The 14,077-nt window shown below is 40.4% G+C and overlaps 1 protein-coding gene across 4 annotated transcripts in view; it reads right to left on the bottom strand.

Annotated features, from left to right (window-relative positions):
* The window catches only part of ASCC3 (activating signal cointegrator 1 complex subunit 3), a 263,881-nt gene extending 252,273 nt beyond the window's left edge, over nt 1–11,608 (bottom strand). The window contains exon 1 of one of the 4 annotated variants that reach the window (XM_065835259.2): nt 11,484–11,608. The gene's annotated coding sequence lies outside the window, so the exon portion shown is untranslated. Of the gene's footprint in view, nt 1–5,382; nt 5,403–11,134; nt 11,382–11,483 lie in introns of those variants that run through there. The other 3 variants (XM_065835258.2, XM_071806703.1, XM_071806704.1) reach the window with 3 other exon arrangements.
* Between the last annotated feature and the right edge of the window lie 2,469 nt (nt 11,609–14,077).

The following is a 14,077-nucleotide window of genomic DNA, read 5'->3' as shown; positions in this document are numbered from 1 at the left end:
CCACACACGGTCTTCATTTCTGGTCCATGACACTTGTCCTCAGCAGTACACCACAAGAAAACAAAAACAGCCATCAATTGGAAGGCAGGTAACAGGTACAATTATTCTACTCAACATGAAAACCAACTCCACCAATTGTGGAGTTGTCATATGCAGGGACAGGAGTTGGATTCAATGATGCTTGTGGGTCCCTTCCAACTCAAGTCATTCTATGATTCTACAAACACTATAATTCTGCAGCATATTACAGCTGGCTGAAAATGCTGGGTCGAAAATGCTGTGGCCCTATGAGATGAAGTGTAAATTCACATTTGTTTTAAAAGAATAAGTTACCTGCTTTCTCATAAAGCCTGCTGATTTAGATATCTGCCTGCATCATGCTGCTTGAGAGTGGATCAGCTACTGCTTGTCTTCCTGCAGCAACCATAAGGGTAACTAATTTCTTCTGGTTTAACAGAAATATACCCATTTGCCTGGAGCTTGATCTGAAGCATCTGCACTACCAAAAAATCCTGCTAATGTCTGCTGGTATTGGAACAAGGCCCTAAAGGGCAGTAGCAATTAAATCCTATTTACTATGTCCCATATAGAGATGCAAGACAAACTTACACCATCCTTCTGCCTATCCCCCCTTGAGAAAAAGGTACCATTAGGTTATTTCATGTTTGTAGAGGGTCAAGTGGTATGGGAATTTAACCTTGAGATCAGTACAGCTTTGCACAGTAAAAATATCTTTGTTTTGTTCAATAAGCATAATTTTGGTGCATTCTGAAATTTTTTTTAGGAAAAGAAACTGAAGCTTGAATGCTATGAGGGTGATGAGACACTGATACAGGTTGCCCAGAGAAGTTCTCGGTGCCCCCATCACTGAGAGTGTTCAAGGTCACACTGGACAGGACTTAAGAGTCATCTGATCTAGCAAAAGATTTCCCTGCTCATTGCAGGAGGGTTAGACTGGATGATCTTTCATGGTCCCTTCTGACTAAAACCATTCTATGATTCTTAACACTATCTCAGATTTCCTGCCTCTCTTAAAAAAAACAAACCCATAACTTTCCACTAAACTTCTGTTTGTAAAACAGGAAGAACAATATATACCTTTCTACAGCTTTGTGAAGATGAGATCCAATATCTTTTAAAGCTTATTTTACTTGTTTTAAAAAGAAGTGTGATTTTTAATGTTGTAACTTTTTAGGAGGAAAAGTAAAACATAAAAAGCAGATTATACTCAGAATTCACATATGAAACCGTTCAAACTTCATAGTTTTAAAGTAAACCTAACAGCAAACATGGATCATAATCTTAACAGGGTTTTTAAATTGGAAAATGTGAAAAATTGCTACAAATATTGCGAAGATAACTAACAGTACTGGAGAAGTTTTCCACTTTCTATTTTTACCAACTATTTAAGTTTTCCTCCCACTCTTGACCTTCCTATTTTCTCTCTATGTATCTTTCTCTTCTCTACTGAAATGTTACAGAGATTATCATCAAATAGTTTTTTGTTGTTGATTTGTTTTAAACTTATTTTAACACCTGTACTTTTTAACAAAACAAGCCAGTTTCCTGGTAGAGCTAAGAGAATGGGATTGTTTAAGTGCAGGAATAACAGAGCATTAAGAGAATGACAGGTAAAAATCAGCAGCTGCACTATCCTAAAGTTCCAGCTTCTGTAGCCTCTAGTATTTGGTGTGTTACAGGTCCCTTAAAACTTCACGGCAATCATTTTGTTTAAACTATTAAAGGAAAAATTAAGCCATGTTACCAGGTTTTGCCTATAATCCTTTAAACTACTAACTAGTTTTTTGCTCTCTATGTAAACTTCTCTTTTATAAAGCCCAAAGAAGTTACTATTGATTACTAATCTAATCAAAGAACATCACAAAGGAAAAGAGGCTTTAAACATCAGCAATTAATAGCAGGTTGCCATTGACCACACAGTATTTGGATCAAATGGCATTTTTACCTGCACTTGTCAAAGCAGAATCATTTCAAATGAAACAGAAGCTAAAAAGGCAAACAATATCCCAGTCATAGGGTTGTTTTGTTTTGTTTTAAAAAAGGGGCAATGCAGTAACTTCTTTTATACTTTAAAGGCATATAAAAAATGAGGACACACTGAGACATTTAAGATATATCCACACACATAATATTTTACTTCTTTACGCAACTACGCAACAGGAATAAAAATAAATCAGTCCTGAAGCATTACATTTTAGTGACATGAACACGTTTTCGAATTGCTACAATGAAACTCGGCAGCTTCATAACAAAAAAGTTAATATTTTATTTATAAACAAGTCTCAATATTTTTAAAAACCCCATATTCTATTTGGTGTGTATTTCTCACTGCTGTTCTAAAGAAATAAATAAAAGCGTTAGATGAAAAAGTTATTCTACAACAATGGGGATGTGTATCAGATTCACTTAAATTTCTTATCCGAGCATGTTTGGTACAAACAGTGCAAATACAGCATCTAGCATCAAAGTTGACAGCCAGGGATAACAGTAGTTTAATAATGTCTGGGACATTAACCATAACCAGTAGGTCAAAGCAAGATACTACAATATTAATATTTTCCAACTTCATATTTTGCACCTTTATAAGCAGTGCTATATGATGTAGCAACAATTGTGCACTTTTAGACATCTCATTTTCTGCAAAAGGCTCAGACATCACACTAGAATTCTCTCAGGTTGTCTAGGTTGAATATTGCTGATCTCCAGTCAAGACCATGCCAATCTTTGAAAGGGAGATGTCAAGATTATGGAATATGCACTCAGGAATAGCGGTTGCCCAATAACATAGTATTCATCTCAGTGAATACCAGAATGCTTCAGCGTAATGAGGCAGCATAACAGTGCCTGTGTGTGCCATCAGTCATATAAAAGACAATTTCAGGATCCACACATTCAATAGAGTATTAACCCTTTCCAGATTCTCTCTCTCACAATTTTGACCATGTATGTGGGATTAAACACCAGCTGCCTAACACTGCTCCTGCCCATGGCAGCTGGAGAGGCGTTTCCTGTGATTATGCCCAGTGCTGTTCTGGTGTGATGCCAAGTACGTGGCTTTGCCCAATAATGTGTTCATTTTAAAGGTGCTTTAAGATCATTACCAAGGATAGCTGTCGTTTCTATAAATAAATAAATAAATTTGAAACAACTTTTTTTTTTTTTTTTTTCCCCTGAATAACTCACCTTTCATTTCCAGGAACATAAGATGTAGTTCTGAGATGCAGATTGAGAAATGTCTGCGGTTTTACACCCCATCACCTTTTTCATTCTCTGCACCAACAGACAAACTGCATCCCATGCAGGAGACTTAAGGACCTTCCTCACACATGGAGATGTACTATAAGTGAAACTTCAATATACGTAATATGTATGTTCATTTAAACACTAGGCATGAGCCACAAACACAAGATGGGGCATGGAGGGGTGTTTGTGTTGTGGTTTAACCCCAGCCAGCAACTAAGACCCACACAGCTGCTCACTCACTCCCTCCTAGTGGGATGGGGGAGAGAATCAGAAGAGTAAAAGTGAGAAAACTTTTATGTTGAGATAAAGACAGTTTAATAAGTAAAGCAAAAGCTGTGCATGCAGGCAAAGCAAAACAAGGGATTCATTCACTACTTCCTAAGGGCAGGCAGGTGCTCAGCAATCTCCAGGAAAGCTGGGCTCTATCACATGGAATTGTGACTTGAAAAGACAAATGCCATAACTTCAAACGTCCCCCCTTTCCTTCTCATTCCCTCAAAATACATACTGAGTATAATGTAATATAGTATCGAATACTCCTTTGCCCAGTTTGGGTCAGCTGTCCTGGCTGTGCCCCCTCCCAGCTTCTTGTGCACCTGAAGCCTCCTGGATAAAAAGTCCTTGACTTGGTATAAACACTGCTTAGCAACAACAAAACCTCAGTGCATTACAAACATTCTTCTCATACTAAATCCAAAACACAGCACTATACCAGCTACTAGGAAGAAAATTAACACTATTCCAGATGAAACAAGGACAGTTTGGTTTTGCTTTCGCTTAATAGGGAACTCTCCATGCCTCTTTTTCACACCATGACATCAACAGAGGTTGAAAACAATCCCGGGGCAGCGGCGGGGAAGCGGTGTGTGTTATCTTACTCCATTCCAGAAAGGTTTGTCACTAAAGAAAAAGCAGGAGTTGTATGGAAGGTAAATATGGATGTATGTGTCCAAAGGGAGAAAAGACAGGATGAAAAACAATAGATACATGAAAGAAAAAACCTTTGAGGTAATAACAGCAGCAAAGTAAGGCATGTTGCACCTCACTGAGGAGACTTAAGCAAACTAACTGCTGTAATAACAGAATCATAGAATAGTTTGTGTTGGAAGGGACCTTCAAAGGTCATCTAATCCAAACGCCTTGCCAGGGACATCCTCAACTGGATCAGGTTGCTCAGAGTCCTGTCCAGACTGGCCTTGAATGTTTCTGGGGATGGGCCATCTACCACCTCTCTGGGCAACCTCTGCCAGTGTTTTACCACCCTCATTCTAAACATTTTCCTCCTCATGTCTAGCCTGAATCTCCCCTAACACATAAATGAATAACTGCTGTGATAAGACGATGCTAGAGCACCTATTGAGATAGCAGTAAGAAAGTCTCCGTAACACATTCTTGTACTAAAGACCTGCCTAAGGTTGAATCTACAAGTACACACAAGGATACAGTGTCCAACTCTAACTACTGCCACAGAGATGGCATTGCCAGGCTCTCTGCAACACAGCTTCAGCAAGTAAAAGCATTGCTTATAACAGTTGCTAAAGATTCACAATAAAATTTTAATGGAATAAATCACTTGAAGTTACTGTACAGGGGTACAACTGGGCGACTACCTGCAAATGAAAATTTGTACAAGTAATAATCAGCAAGCATAACAGACTTACTGTAGCAGAAAACCAATACTAAAAGCTTTTATCTTTCTTCTGAGCTCTAATGGGAAGGCAAGAATAGAAAGGACCTGTATTCTCTCATGAGCCTAGTCTGCTTTAAAAATAACATTCTGCACAGATCAAGTCAAACCTTTAAACACATTATATGACCTGTGATAACAAGTAATCTTGCCACCCTTGGGGCTTAATTGCATTTCCACAGTTGATTACCATATCAAAGACCACAAAAGGCTGAAGATGGCCACAAGCAAAATTTACCAAAGCAAGCTCTGCATTCTACCATCACTTCTAAACCATGCAGGGAAGTTGTTTCTTGGTCATCCACCTCCCTTGCCTTCTCCCAAGAGAAGAGTTTACATGTACATTAGCCCCTTCAGAACATCAGAAGGTGGTCACTCATAACACTTCACTTCAAAACATAAGTGAAATTCATCTGGAAGGGTGAACTGACCTTACATTACATAGAGGGAGAAAATAGATGCATCTACATGTCAAAATCCTGAAGGAACTAGAAAGAAAAGCAAGAACCAGAAAATAATCATATTGAAAAATGTTTTTGCAAAGATACAGTGTACGGTAGTATACTAGAAGCATTTAAGCGTAACATAATTATGCAAGAGGTAAAAATCATTGCATTAGAGCTCTTCTAGAAAGATTTGTTAAACCTACCCAAGCACCTTAATTCAACCAAGGTAGATTAACATGAGGAATTATCAAGAACAGCATCAGCTTCAGTGTCTGGTCAGGTATGCCTCTCATAGATAATATACAACTTTGTATGGACAGAGACAAGTATGACATTCTGTGAAAATCCAAGCATTTTTTTGGAATTACCTAGTAACATCCCATAAGCAGAAGCAAGAATGACTCAGATTAATACCACTGATATTCATAAACTGGACCTCTACTTTGTCAGGGCAAGAATAGTACTTATTTTTATTAACTTTTAAAAATAATAAAGCTATAATAAGAAACTCACTTTTGGATAATGCAAAATGTCTTGAATTAACTGAAATACAAATGCATATAATAAAAGCTTACTGTTGTGATATTCAAAACTGAGGAAGTAAGTAAACATAAATGAATAATTAGCTTTTAAAAAAAAAAAGATAAATTACACTTGGCTCATTAGTTCGGTGTACAATTAAGATCAGGTTCTGCTTTTTATTTTCTTCTCAGAAATAAGTTTCTTATGCTTGGTACACAGAAAGTCCAAAGGACTCTTCAATGAAAATGCAACTACCACAAGGAAAGCAATTTTAGAATTAGAACTTAAAAAAAAAAAAATAGTGCTGCATTCCTGTAATACTGCAAACTAGACCAAAACTAGCAGCAGCTGCCCACCCTTCCTGGGCTGACTGCCTACAGGCTGGCAAGACACACAAGAGGATTTTTGAGAAAGACACCTGTGTATGGTTTCCTATAGCGAAAAGACCCCCCAACCATCTTTGCACAAAGCTTGTAACCATCAGAAATGCATGCTTATTCCATGAGAAAATGGGAAAGAGAACAAAAATTGAGGCATGCTACTATTCGTGGCTGATGTAATGAAAATATGCCTGTTAGGTCTCTAGTAACACGCAGATTTTAAAGCAGGATTTTTTTTTCCAGTTGTGCATTTTTTTAAAATGGCTTAATTTCTTGATAAGTAGTCATATTCTGTTAGAATGTATGTAAAATTTCTTAAACACTAGAAAAAAATTACTGTAAGCTAAGAAATATACACATTTTAGTCAAGATTCTCCTATTAAACAATTAAAAGCCTTTTAACAAGTACCATGAGTGTTTAACACGGCAGATATACAAACTTTTCAGCTTATAGAATCAACTTTTAAAGACTCCCTATAAACAAAAATGCCACACTAACAAGAAAAAAATACAACCAAGCATTTTATTTATATTCATGCTTCAGAGGCCACACAGCTCCATACCACAGGACGTCATGCTCAGCAATAAAAACTCAGGGGAAGGAGAAGCAAAGGGGGGAACTCTTCCCAAGCAACTGTTACATGTCTTATTTTCTCCCTGCCTCACAGCAGAAGGGTGTGAGAGGCTGGGTGGGTGTCTGTCTGCTGGTTGGGGTCAACTCACCACAAATAATAAATATATTGAAAGAAATAGAAGAGAGGACTTTCAGAGATCCTCTTCATTCTTCCTTAATCTTCCAAGGAGTGGACAAACTCTTCTCCCTTAGAGCAGCAGCTAAGAATAATTCCTTTCCAGTTCTTGAACAAACTAATCAGAAAACAGCTTCCAAATACAGACTCACTAAGCAACTCAGTTCAGCAGTCTTCACCGGTGTGCCGGTTTGACTGAAAATGGGTTAATTTTCTTCATGCAGTTAGAAACCTTTATTTTTCATAGCTAGCACACTCATTATTTGGACTTTGTTAGAGAACAAGAGATAACACAGAGCCAATGTTTTTAATTGCTCTGGTCTGAGAGCCAAGGACATTCTAAGTGCTCTGTCCACAGGTGTGAGGCATCGAGGAAGGGGGGCACAGATGGGGCAGAGCTTGACTGGCATCCGCACTGATCAGTTAGAGCATTCCATCCCATTAGCATCATGCTAATTATTTAAGGATAGTTGGGACTTCCTGGTTTGGGGGCTTGGCCAGGGAAGTTTGGTTCATGATATTTAGTTCGGCCTTTTGCCGAGGCTGTTGAGCCTTTCTCCTCTCTTTCCTCTCTCGAGGATTGGCTCTGGGACCAGCTGCTGTTTTCCTGGGACTGGCTGCTCAATATGTTCATGAGGAATTGCCTTGAGTATCTTTTCTATTTTATATATATATTTACTAGTAGTGTATTATTAAACTGTGTTTATCTCAATCCAAGTTTCTCCCTTTCCTTTTGATTCTCTCCCCTGTTGGGAGGCATGGGGGAGGAGATGAGTGAGTGGCCACCATGGTTGTATTGCTAGCTCAGATTAAACTATGACAATGAGTTTCAAAGTAAGGTATGATTGATATAGATATAAGTGTTCCTATCTATGTTTTAAGAAATATGTGGATGCATGCAAATAAGCCACTACTGTACAAACTCATCTATTTATTCTCACAACTTCCTCAGAATCTGATTTACAACTGGAAACCTGAAATTTATTCCACAAATCACCTGATAAATGCTTCAATCACTAGCCCATCATGCCATGATGACCTGTTCTTACTGTATGACCAGCTTATGATTATGACTCAAGCCTGTAGTATCAGATTCGGTTTACTTTTCAGGCTAGGCAAACTTGCAATATGCCTTTGGGCAAGTGAGAGTAACAGATTGCTCAGAGTGGATACATGTCACAGAAAAAATGATGGGGAAAAAATCTAGGGAGGTGTGTAATCTATATCCCTAAACTATGATCCTAAACTCAACATACAACAAAAGAGGCGAGAATGGTTTGGGTTGGAAGTGACCTCTGGAGATCATCTAGTCCAACCCACTTGCTACAGCAGGTTCACCTAGAATAGATCACAGAGGAATGGGTCCAGGCAGGTCTTTAATGTCCCCAGAAAAGGAGACTCCAGAACCAATCGGGTCAGGCTGTTCCAGTGCTCTGTCACCCTCAAAGCAAAGAAGCTTCTCCTCATATTCAGATGGAACCTCCTGTGCTTCAGCCTGTGCCTGCTGCCCCTCATCCTATTGTTGAGCACCACTGAAAGGAATCTGGTCCCATCATCTTGACATCCACCCTTGAGATAGTTATAAACACTAATGAGGTCACCTCTCAACCTTCTCTTGAGATATTCTCAAGATACTGACAGTTTCACAGAGGAAAGAAAGGGAATTGCTGACTACTGAAAGATAATATGAAAGTGGAGGCATCACTGGATTTGTTTTCCTTTTTGTTCAGTACATTAAGTACCTGTCACTGGCCACTACAGAAGAGAGACAGCAGACAAACATTTTGTTTGAAAACAGAGCTGCAGGGTGAGATGACAACACAGATTCTGAGGATTACAATTTTAAATTCAGGAATACAATGTCTCTAAATCTGTTTGTGAGTCCAACCCTTGTTTCCTTCTCAGTTTAGCCACAAGGCACCATATTTCTAACAAACTTCCAAGTACACATTGTAGAGCATTTGTTAAACTGCTTTTAATTAGATGTTTGTCCAAATTAAAGAGATATCCAATATAGACAGTAAAATGTATTATATTAAAGCAAGAGTAAAAACTGCAAAAAACAGAGGATGCCCAGAAATAACACATTAGTTGCAGTTTTGCAGAAACACATCTACAGACAACAGCAAGTGACAATCATCATGTCATTTGTCATGCTGGAAACATGGAAAAACATGGAAAGTCATGGAACAGGAAACATTAATACTTAAAGACTCACGCCTTAAAATATACCGTGTTGTACTTCCACTAGTCAGTATTAGAAACTCCATTACAGCACTGTTTTCATTGTTGGGCACTTTTTCTCTAGAAAGACACATACTAGTTCAGAAGGATGCAGTAGGGAATAACAAAAATGACCAGCAATGTACAAGGCATAACCTACTAGGAAAGATACAACAAACTTGGGTTAGATGGGTTACTGGGGGAAGAAATACATTGATATATTTTAAATACATACATGATAGCTGCAGAAAGGAAGAAGAAAATAAAGGCATAAAAAGAACAGTGTGTGCTCTTCTTAGTTTTAAAACCAGAAAGCCTACCTAAGTATCATTTCAGGTTTAGCTTCAAAGAAAGCTCCATAAATAGAACTGCCAGAATACTGTCATTTGACAATTTCTTACGTTCTCTCTGATTCAATGGAATAGTGATCTCACCTCTTCCAAAGGCCACTCTAGATTTCAGAGAAAACTGAACAAGTCTAGCACTTAAACTAATTTATACAATGCATAAAGGCCCTAGTTAAGAGTTGGTCAGTGTTCCCATACAAACAGAAAGAGAGTTCCTCCAACTATCTAGACACCTAATTCCAGGATGATGCAATTTTACTCTGTCACAGGCAGAAGCAAGTCAGATCCAAAGGAAATTATTTTACTATGGTACCTGCTGAAAAGTAGTGTGTGTTTACCTAGACTTGGCACCTCACTGATATAATTAATGTGGTCCTCAGATGAAAGCCAGCTTGCACCTGAACTGACAGTTGGTTTGGTTTTCTTCCTCCTAAAAATTTGTCTCTGCAACCTACCTTGTGGACATACATAACCCTTGCTGCATCTTCTCTAGAACTTCTAGTAATTTTTCTAGTCATTGACCAGATTCAGGTCAAGTCTACCCTCAAGAAAATAACTAAGCCTGACTATTAGGTCTCTTCGCAAAAGTGAAGACTACTGGTTCTACTTCTATGGTACTGTTCCCCAGCCAAGTCTTCAAAACACCTGAAAACTGAAAAGGGTCTACAGAAATGTTAGTACATTAGAAACAACATCTAAATTCAGAACTCATAGGAAGCTTTACAGAAATGTATTATTTTAATTCCAACAGAATAAACTCCCCTGAAAGGTATGCCTTCGGACACTAGAGATATTCATGCATCTTACAAAGCTGTCACTTTACCATAACCAATCAAAGTGAAGCAAATAGTACTTGAAACTGAAAAACACTCTACGCGACCACATGCTGTTTTTTCATTCTTCATTTCTAGTTCTCTACGTTTATTAATACCAGTAGTAAGTACTGGAAGTATTCAGGTCCGTTCAACACCTGTGTCGTTTTTCACTCGACAGAACTCCCGTTATCCTTGTTTCAATATAGACACTGACGCCAAGATCGGAAGCCGAACGAGAGGAGAACGTGACCCGGCCTTTTATTACTGATCTGGTACCGCCCGCCGAGCTGCGCGCTGGGGCTCAGCCACACGCCGGCCCTAGGTCCCCTACCCGCCGGGGGACGGCCAAGCCTGGAACCGGCCAGCCGCCCCGCTGCCCCGAAACCGCCGGTCCCCGCCAGCAGCCCCGCTCCGCTCTCCCTCCCCCAGAAGCCGGGGTAGAGACCCGCGCAGTGGGCCAGGACTCGCACCGCCACCGGGCTGGGGCGGGCCGAGCGACCCCGCTCTCCGCCGAGGAGGCCAGAACGTGGCTCCGGAGCACCGGCCATTAACAGCGTGGCGGGAAACAACATCCGCTCCGTCTGCCGGAGTGCGACGATGCTCCGGCCTCCGCCAAGGCCGCCGCCCGAGCCCGCGAGCTCCGGCCGCCCGCCCGCCCCGCGCAGCCGCCGGACCCCCGCCCGCTCGAGCGCGCAGCACACCTGCCTTCCGGCCTGCCGGTTCCGCTGCCGTGAAGAGCCGGCGTGGCGCGACACTGCCGTAAAGCGAACAGGCGGGGCGTGAGGGGTAGTGTCTCCGGTGTGCCGTCCGGCCCGCTCCTTCACTTCGCGGGTCGGTGCCCCGTCCGCACTCAGGACGTGGCTCTGTTACCCGCAAACCTTCTTGCGTCTCTGGTGCCGTGCATGGGCTTGCCCCGGTTACAGGCCGCGCCTCCACCTCCCCACGCCTACTGCCCTTTCTGTGCAGAAAAGCGCGTCTCGCCGAGGGCCCGCGGCTGCTGTGCAGCACCTGCGCCCGCCCGCACCGATTGTTCCCTGCGAGACCAAGTACCGTGAGGGCAGCTCCTGGTGGCGTGTCTGCCCCCGCTTCTGTGCCTCGGGCTTCCCCGGCCATGGGTTTCCGTGGCTTTCAGTTCAATATGTTCTTAACGGGCTCCTCCATTACTGCGCACTTGCTGCTTCCCAGACCTCGTCTCTACGTCTGTGTGTGCCCTGTGTGCTCTTCTACACGTCTTTATTCAGCCTTGTGTGTGCCTGAGCAGTGGGGTTTCTAATCCAAAAACCAAGCTGTGGAGGGGGAAAGAAGAATGTCAGATAATTTTAGGACAAAACCAAGTTGCAATGAAAAAAGTTCTCATTCCAGAGTGCTTGGGTGTCTAGGCACGTACATCTGGACTCGTAAGAGGCCTTCAGTGGGACAGCTGTTAGTATTCAGATTATGTACATCTCACTTCTGTCTTCTGAAGTGTATTTTCTGTGTTCTGTTTTGTAAAGATTGTAACACCACTCTTTGAGATCTCTGAACTTTTTTCATCTGTGCAATTCTGGCAAATATTCTGCTTATATAAAACCAGTCAAGCACTCATGCATGTATGCACTTGGGTGTGTATTTGTACAGTTGGAGATGTTCAAAAACACTCTCCCAAGAAGACAGAAATATATTCCATCCTTGCTAAAAAAAAGGGAAACATAGACAGTTTATAGAAATCGTAAGGCATGTGTGTCTTGGGTTTGGTAGATAGTTTTGTGTAACTAGTTATGTGTCTAAAGCACTCATCTGTACAGTGTTCAGCTAGTCTGAACACTGGAAATCCTGAATTTTAATCCGTTCTGTTTAGTTGTAAAACATCTTCGTAGTGAAATTAAGCAGGACTAACAAGGATTATAATTAAGGTCCTGCAACTTGGTGCTAGATAGCTCAGGATTTGAGTTTTTGTAGCATAATTTTACAATCATATTCTGAAATCAAATGTGTATGTATTTTAAATACAGCATTTTGTATTTCTAATGCATGCATCTGTAAGCCAAAGTTAAATATAATTTTAAAAAGACGGCATCTTAATATCATTAACAAAGAGAGCATTTCTCTTATGAATCCTAATACTCTGTTTTCACCTCTGGTTTTATATTCTTTCTGAATGCAGAGTTTTAATGGAGAGTAAGGACAAGTCATTGGCATATTGCTTTCTTTAAAGGTAGGGGGAAATTCTGTTACAGACTTATGCGTCAGAGCTGTCACTTAACAAATTCTAGAGATCTACCCTTCCTTCCTGACTCCCTGAAACACGTACCTTGCATAAAAGCAAGTTTCCAGCCTAACCAAACCAAGACTTTTTTTTTTATTGAGGACAGACTGAGGCAAACTTTCCCAAGTGTGTAGACTCCCATTTGTAGATGAAAAAACACTTGTAATGTTTTCTAGTAGATAAACAGCATATAGAGATACTTAATAATGAAGGGTGCCTTTTCTTAACAGATATTTGGGATGAATTCTACAAAGCTAATCATTGCAAGGAGTACCTTGGCTTTGTGAGCTCATGTCACCCACAGATCTGGTAAAATCACAGGCTGTCTCACTTTGAGTTGTACTCAAAATCTTGTTTATGGGCAAAAGAGAACTCACCATATATATCAGACAAATAATTGACTTTCAGCCTAATTAATGTTTTAACAGTCTTGACAGTACAAGTTATCAACTAGAGAAAAGTCACTCCCTTTTATAATGTAGCTAAAACCTTTGTAGTATCTACCATTTTCTTTTGTGTTATGGTCACCTTTCAAGACCCTAAGGTCAACATATCTGCCCCTCTCGAGGAGAGGCTTGCAAGATGCTGTCAGCATCATGAGGTCTTCCCTCACAATAATATTCCTGGTGGTGGTTTTGTTCTCTTTGCCAGGAGGTGTATGATGCTACTTTCTTCTTCCCCTGTTGTGTAACCTGATTGTGTTTGTATGTTTTCATACAATTTGCTTCCTTCTCGTTGGCTCCCAGCGCAAGTCTGAGAGTTACCCTACAGTCTTCCCAGCCTCAGCTGGCAGAAATGTCAATCATTTTGTACAACCTGACTGCCTCAGTTTGTCAGACTGCTACCATGTGTGGTATTGACAGAGCTTGAGATAAAACACATCAGGCCATAGACCCTTGACCACTAGAAAACTGTTCAAGCAAGCTAAAACTAACTCAGGCTGAGGCAAGCCCAGACAAATTCTGAGACCCTGCATTGTCAGATCAACACAAAGCCTGAAGTCTTCTACTAATGGAAAAAAAATTCCATTTACTAGGTTACATTTGTTTCCTCATCTTGGAAAATGTTGAAACTTAATGGTTTTGAGGCTCTTCATTTTCTTCTTGATATTAATTTCCTAGCAGACATTGGGAATATACCACAACCTTACTAAGACCTGTCTTTCAAAGACTTTAAATGCATAAAAGCTTGTACATATTAACCTACTACTGTTCCAAATTTAAATAATTTATGAAGCAAGTTTTTAAACTAAGGGGCCTATGTCCTTGCTTGTATTAATACTGAATGTACGTATGAGGTGATGCTTTACAATAGAGATATTATCTGCTGGATTTTTAGTGGCCATGAAGTGCAAGACATTGGATGAAATTAATTTTATCAAATGCAGTCAATTTAACGT

Source organism: Patagioenas fasciata, chromosome 3, assembly GCF_037038585.1.
Source record: "Patagioenas fasciata isolate bPatFas1 chromosome 3, bPatFas1.hap1, whole genome shotgun sequence".
Taxonomy (NCBI): Eukaryota; Metazoa; Chordata; class Aves; order Columbiformes; family Columbidae; genus Patagioenas; species Patagioenas fasciata.
Note: the sequence above shows the minus strand (reverse complement) of the source record. Positions and strands in the feature narration are given on the sequence as shown.